At 41.9% G+C, this 7,480-nt stretch overlaps 1 long non-coding RNA gene across 1 annotated transcript; it reads right to left on the bottom strand.

Annotated features, from left to right (window-relative positions):
* Positions 1–363: 363 nt before the first annotated feature.
* Positions 364–7,257, bottom strand: LOC135580722 (uncharacterized). Its single transcript, XR_010475722.1, has 4 exons — positions 7,123–7,257; positions 6,032–6,067; positions 5,031–5,102; positions 364–4,549 (listed from the first exon to the last, which is right to left on the bottom strand). It is a non-coding gene; the product is annotated as an uncharacterized LOC135580722 (long non-coding RNA).
* Between the last annotated feature and the right edge of the window lie 223 nt (positions 7,258–7,480).

Below are 7,480 nucleotides of genomic sequence, written 5' to 3'. Positions count from 1 at the left end.
GCTCCACAGATATGTGCATATATATCTATATATATCTGAATTTCCCTGAGAAACACTCATGTAATTACTTTGGAAAAGATAATTCTGGACCCTATAACTTTAGTTTTTGTTCAAATAATGCCAGCTGTTAACAAAGCTAGCAGACTTCATGGTTCCAGAAGTAACAATAGGAACTAAATAGTAGCTAAATGCTGGCTGGAGGCTGTTGGCATTGGTCAGGTGGTGGAGAGACTGAACAGTTTTAGAGACAGTAGAGAGGTAGCTCCAGTATTTTTATTCTCTGTGTGGCATACAAAGATGAATAACCTTGTTTTAACCTCTGGCATCATCTGGTGGCAACACAACATGGCAGAAACTCAAGAGTTTTTACTATATGAAGCTTATCTGTCTTTAATATGCTTTTTTTGAGTGCATACTTTGTAAATTTTGTCATTTTCTGTGAGTAAAAGCCTTGCTGCAAAACTGATCAGATATTCACATTCACATTCGCAATCATTCAACCCATGTGATGTGGGTTGTCTTGGTCTCCAATGGTTAAGTGGTCAGATTCCGTGTTCAGGCACTGAGGCTCTTATGCATTATAACCAATAGCAGCATGAAAAATCTTTACTTTTATCCAGGTTAATGAATACATAAGTTTGTAATCAGCTGGCTGCTGCTGAGGCTTTTGTGTCCAAGCTAGATTAACTTCATAATTTTTATAGTCATATACTCAGAGATGCCTAGCTAAACTAGCTTCTCTAGATACAGTAATTTTTGCTTTCACATTGTCCTTTTAAGGATGATCTGTTAGACCTCAAGCAGCTGGGGTCCAGATTGGAAAGAAGATGCCTACAGCAACTGAATGTGTTGTTTTAACATCGTAAGCTTCACAGAAGGTGTTAAAGGGAGCTGGCATGCAAGCTATGCAAGGGACATCGGGATTCAATCACACACTGTGCAGTTTCAGACAACCCAATTGGAAAAAAAGAATGAAGTGAAATTTGTGCTATTATCTAGGAATGGTCCAAAACACTTTGAAGTCAATGGAAAGATTTTCACTGACTTCCAGAGCTCTGGATCAGGTCCTGGATAGTCTTATACAGAACGTCAGGGAACTTTCTTCTTTAGGAATTCTTTTCAAGGGACATTGAATTAAATGGCCTTTAGTAGCTGTCAGGGTCAGTGTATCTTTAGATAACAAAATGGAAAATGTTTGTATCTTCATGGCAACTTCAGCTGTTGTCCACTAAGCAGTTCAAATCTAGACACCTACACTTGGGTGTATACATCTAGTATTTAACATCTATATAACAGATCAGACATGCAGAAAGATCAAGCTCTTAGCACTTGCCGTTGATGTTCATCACAACTGTGGGTGATTATCAGATCTAAAAAACTGGTCTCTTGCTGAGGTGCCTAAATGCATATCAATAAGAGGCATGCATCCAGGAAGAGACCCTGTATTTAACAATGGTTACCCATGTTTGTTCACAAACACATCTTTGCTCTTATGTGAATGTCTGCAATCAAAGGCCAACCATTCCACTAACATCCTTAGGGACGATAAGCTAAAGGGCATCATAGCTACAGTGAAACCAGCCAACTGTTTGGAGTTTGAATAAATGGCATTTTCCCAATGTTTGAACATTTTTCATATAGAGCTGACTTAATCATTCACATATATATATTTTACATGTGTCAGCCTTACCAGCTCAATCTTAATTTTTGTTCATTTCCACTCTATACTTCCAATTTGTCAATAGCTGTCTAGTAACAATGCAGTGATAACCGAACACAACAGGCAGATGCTCAGCTGGTGTTAATTGGCACAGCTCCACTGACTTCAAAGTCCCTGAAACTTTCAGGTGTGGTTGCACCCGGTGCGTCAAGAGCGGGTTTATTATCATGTTCTCTGATGTGGTGCCTTTGTGTACGCAGCCCAAACTGCATCGCTGACATGTTGCAAACTCATGTCTAATTTACTGTCCACTCTCAAACTTCGGTCTCTTTCAGCCTACCTATTTCCATGACTCCCTTGGTGAATAATGTGTTTTAGATCATTTTCCCCATATGTATTAGTTTATATTTTTTCACAAGTAGGATTTCATATTTGTCATCCAGTGACCTAGTTTCTGATTCTTTACCTTCTCCAGTTTTGCTTTATTCACATTACTCTGGGGTTGTACCCTCCTGCCTGCAGACATGGGGAAGCTGAGGCTTACCCTCTTTTCCATTATGAAAAGGACAGAAAACATCAAAATCATTATTCTGTGTGCAATGTGTTCTGCAAACTTCTGGAGAGCTACTAATTGTAAGCTGGTTTTCAGGCAGTTTTCAGCTTGCCTGTTATTGACAGAACATTTTAAACTGTGCTACTAAAACCAAACGTCCAAGACTAGAACTACAACATGATTGACACAGCCCCAAAAAATCAGGCAGGACAAAGCAGCTTAGCACTGTGGTACCTTGGCAGCAAAGCACTCTCAGCACTTCTCAATCTGGTTGCCAGGTCAGTGGCTCCTAAAAGTAAAAACTGCTTGAAGGTTGCCCTGATTCATCTCACTGACCTCAGGCAGGTGGAAGCCAGACTGGGTGGGGACAGGAAGAAAGAAAAGGTGACATGCCTGCATGGGAGACCTGGAGAAGGGATAAAATAGGAGGCAGTGCAGCTGGCTTGCAGCAGTTCAGGACAGGATGGGGGGTCCTCAGGGGGGGCATGTAAGGCACATTTGAACCTGGCTCTGTGCCAAAGATCTCATGTGGGACCTGCTCTCTCTCTTTGCATTAGTCTTACACACTGCTAAAATCTATTTTTAAAACTTCCGTTTTACAAAGTCTACCTACTTTCTTTTCATGCTTCCATGATGTAGATCTTGCTGCTTACTTATCCCTTAGCAGGTGAGATCAGGATCAGGGCTCAAAACCAGCGCTGGGCTTAGGCAGTCATATGAAGCACACACTTTGGGATCATGGGGAAGCAGCTGCAGCAGAAGGCAAGAGCCTAAGCACACATGATTTGCCAGGTGCAGTTTGGTCATAAGGTGGCACAGGTCGTAAGTTGGCACAACCCAAACTGCAGAGCATGGCCACAGCTGCTCTCCCAGTCTCAAACCAGAGTCGAGTCTGGTGCTTCTGGACCATAAAATCACAGAGGTTGTAGTGCTGTACCACAAATGACTGGTATACAGGATTCATGAGTAAATATTTTTCAACAGAAGAGAAATTAAACATGTGGGACACTTCCTTTGTTTTTAATAGCATTATAATTGCTTTCCTCAAGTTTTACAGTATCGTCTCTGGTGTTATAAATTATGCATACAGCATAAAAACTACATTTGCAAATCAAATGGGAGCTTGACTGCCAAAAAAGCACAGCTTACATCTACCGCAGTGTATTCCCTGAATATTAAACAATAGTCAGGCCCAGGTAGTAGAACTGGTGCTCTGCCATAGCCCTGTTAAATTGCTGCAGCTGTACCTTGGTGCAACCTTGGTGAAGTGATCTGTAGTGGAAGGCCAAATGAAAACTTTTTCAAGGAAAGGACCACAGTGTATGGGAAAGGTGTCATCTTCCCGGGAGGGGGAAGAATTGTGAGGGAACAGGTAGAAGGCAGGGGCAAGACGGAGGTTCCTAAATACAGCAGAAAGGGCAGAAGATTTGGCAAAGCAGGAGGGAGCAAAGTGGGAAGGTCATGCAGACCAGACCAAGACAGGGCAGAACTCTGTTGCACCTTTATATTGCATAAGGGACCAGACAGGAAGTTATGGCAAAACTGTGCTTGGAATTTCAGTGCTCCTTAACTTGCTGTTACATCTATTACAGATCTAGGCCATGGGTCAATCTGTTATTTTCTTGTAATTTAATCTCATTATACTAATGCATAGTACGTTTCTCCTTATTGCACTTTATTATTATTGCACTTTATCAGGCATTGGAATGGCCTGCCCAGGGAGGTAGTGGACTCGCCATCCCTAGAGGTTTTTAAACTGAGATTGGACATGGCACTTAGTGCCATGATCTAGTAAACGGACTAGAGTTGGACCAAGGGTTGGACTCGATGATCTCTGAGGTCTTTTCCAACCCAGTCGATTCTGTGATTCTGTGATTCTGTGATTTCCTGGTGAGCACATTTGAAATATCCATGAACAAAACTGAAGTCACTAATTCGCAGTAACAGTCTCCATATTTCCCTATAGTCCCATTCAATTTCTGCTACTGTCTTGATATGTAGTTTCTCCTACAATAAGAGTGACCGCTTTCACAATTTTGACTCTAATTCATGCTCAAAAACCAATTTGTTGAATATTTAGCTGAACAGTGTTTTTAAAATATCACAAGCAACAACTGCCTCTTCCCATATCCCACCTCAGAAGTGCAGAGTCTACCCAAAGGATTTTGGGTATCCGATTTTCCAATCCAATTTTGGTATCCAATCCAGTAATTTTTCATGCCATTTTTCCTCTCCTGTGGGTGTTAGCAGATGCTCATGGTTGTTTCTGCTTATATCACACCCAGAAGCACATCACCATTCTTCTTGGAGTCCTTCACCATGAGTGAAACTGTGACCTGCGGAGGATGAGGATGAGGTTGAGCTGGACTGGGTTCACAGATGCCCGTGGGAGAGCAGGGGGATGACTCCAGGACAGCTCTGTAATCCAACCAGGGCAGCCTGGCAGCCCATCAGATCATATACTATATCTGGCTGGCCAATCAGAACACTCACAACTTCTGGGCAGCCAATCAGAATATGCATGACCTAGCCAATCAGAAAGTGCGTCCAGCATGGCCATGGCCCATTGGCTTACCGAAGTAGCCCAGGGTGCACTCAGCCCCCAGGTTTTGCCCCAGACACAGGGCAGGTCAGAAGAACTCCCCCAAATTTTAATTCAAGATAACTGAAATGTTTTCTTTAGGTGTTTCTCTGAAGGTTTGCTTTCAAGCTGAAATATTTCCTTTCATTAATGCAAACTTGCTGCTGTGGTTTTTATTGAAGGCTAAAGTTTGGTGCTGTTAATGACCTGCCATGCCCTTAATCTCTTTCACTCACCTGTTAACCAAGCTGCATAACCAAGCATTAACATGAATATGAAGTCCAGTGTCCTCCAGGTCCAGGACAAGACTATAAAAAAGGGAAGACAGAAGGTTCCAAATGGCCTCATTCCATACACACACCTCATCACAAGGCACATAGCACTGGTAAAATCCACTTCCTAACATGAGACCTGTAGCACAAAGAGCAAAAACTACATGTATCCCAAGGAAAGAACAGGTGATATAAAAAATAAAACAGCAGGGTCACTTTGATAGAAATGTTTTGTGCAGATCTGGCTTCAAGTTTTAAAAGAAAAAAAAAAAAAAGTTATTGGCACGCTGGACCTGGCAGAGATCTAAATTCCAGGATGTCCTGCAACCTGGTGTCTCTGTCAGACTTTGAGTACAGCTAGCGCTAGCCTGAGCTTAGGCTGCAGACTGCCACTCATGTTTTTAGTGTCTATTTCCACATCTAGGAAGCCCTAGGTGAGGGGCCGTGTAGGGGATGTATGGTACAACAGGGCAGACATAGTAACTGTGCTGACAAATCTGAAGTGGAGAAAAATTCTTTTATGACCCTATATCTGGAGAGTCGTTTAACTTAGAGTGTACAAGCAAGCCATGCCGTGCTTGGAACCGAAGAGATCCATCTGTCACCTCAGCAGGGCTAGCAATTTAGGATCTAGGGAGTACATGTATTTATTCTATGCAATCTTTGAGTCTGAGTATAAATGTCAGCAACATTTCCAGCTAAATCTGCCATGCAGATTCACAATGTGGCAGATTCACAATAATTGTGGATGGATAAGTGAGTTACCTATGGTGGCAGGAATCTACCCTTTAAACAGAAAAATACAACTCATCTATACAGACTGCAACTTTTGTATCTTAACTGAAACTCTACTTGCATCACCCTACAACTGCTCATTGCCACTCTGGACAAGGATACAAAAATATTCTGTAAAAATAAATGCAAAACATCACTGGATAAACAACTCATAACTCAATGTAACTTACCTCTCTGTGTTCCCAGATCTCGATGTGATGGATATCCTGCAATTGCAATACCATAGGCAAAAGACAATTATTTTAATTGATTCTTATTGGCAGAATCCCCTTCTGCAGATTCAAATTCCTACATAAATGGTAAAACAGATTGCTTGGCAAAGGACAGAGAGATTGATTTAGCAATTGGGAGCTAAGAAAGAGGGGAAGAAACTTCCTCTTGAGGGAAGAAAGCTGGGAAAAAAATCTAAAACTACATTAGAAAACTGTTCTCCACAGGTACCAAAACAAAAATCAGTCAGATGTCCCACCTGCCTCCTTCCTGTCTCTCCCTTGTTAAGGACTGAGAAGCAGGTATACTCACAGCAATTAGACTTAAGCAAACAAAACAAATTGGAGAGGTCACGAGTGTGTTACCCAAGTGTAAAGAACAGACCTCTTGCATCAGCATTTAGTGGGCCAGCATGTGAGAATGATGGATGGAGAGTCTGGGGGAAGGGAGATAAGGAAGTGTCCTCACTGTTGAAGCCCCCATTGAGTTTGATTTGAATATGTGAGCAGGAGACTTGCAAGGAATATGGAGCTGATAATCAAAAACATGACAGGGAAACAGATGTTGCCTGCTTTGGAGACTCTCCTTGCACATTCAACACAATGGAAAGGGCTCAGATAATAAAACAGAGAGGATCCCAGCAAGAAATATAGTGTGCTGACACTTTTATGACCTGAGATGCTTACAAAATACAGAAATGGCGTTTTGTTTGCTTTCCATGCGCAGCTTGATATCACATGCTCAGCTCTCTCTGCTGCCACTCGGAGTCAGGAAGGACGATATATTTTCCTTTTCAGATAAACCTAGTGATTCTAGTCAGGTGCAGAAAGCAAATAAATTACATAAGAAGACTTTCTGTATCTATTAATCAAGAGGCTTGTCATTTTCCAGGCCTTGATCCACATGAAAGAAAGTGAGGAGGGGGAGGGTGACCTAGGAATAAAGGAGGATGTGGAACAGAGCAGAAAGATTCTGCTGGAGCTGCTTGCGAGTTTTCTCATAGCGCAAAGGACCATAGCTTAGACAAACACACTGAAAAACAACTCCCTACCCTCTCCTTTTGGAGATTTTCTCTGCAAGCCAAGGAGAAACAGTCCAAAAGGAGGAATGCATGAACCAGAAATATTCCATTATGCTTTTGGGGCAGTTATTCTTACACTTCCTTCTTCCTTCCTTCTTCTTTTGAATGCTGCTGGAAAAAAAAGGTACCGCATTCAACATATTGTCTTCAAGTACAGGCTGTGTCAGATACTTGAAGATTCCTTTCCAGAACATAGCTAGGTAGTTGTGAAGTATAGCAAGGGAGTCATGAAGCAACAGGGTTGGCTACTTACAGATAAAGAAGATAATTTCCAGTGTGGATCGCAATAATTCTAATGTCATGTAGAGAGATATGATGGACTCAGTCG

Source organism: Columba livia, chromosome 1 (genome assembly GCF_036013475.1).
Source record: "Columba livia isolate bColLiv1 breed racing homer chromosome 1, bColLiv1.pat.W.v2, whole genome shotgun sequence".
Lineage (NCBI taxonomy): Eukaryota > Metazoa > Chordata > Aves > Columbiformes > Columbidae > Columba > Columba livia.
Note: the sequence above shows the minus strand (reverse complement) of the source record. Positions and strands in the feature narration are given on the sequence as shown.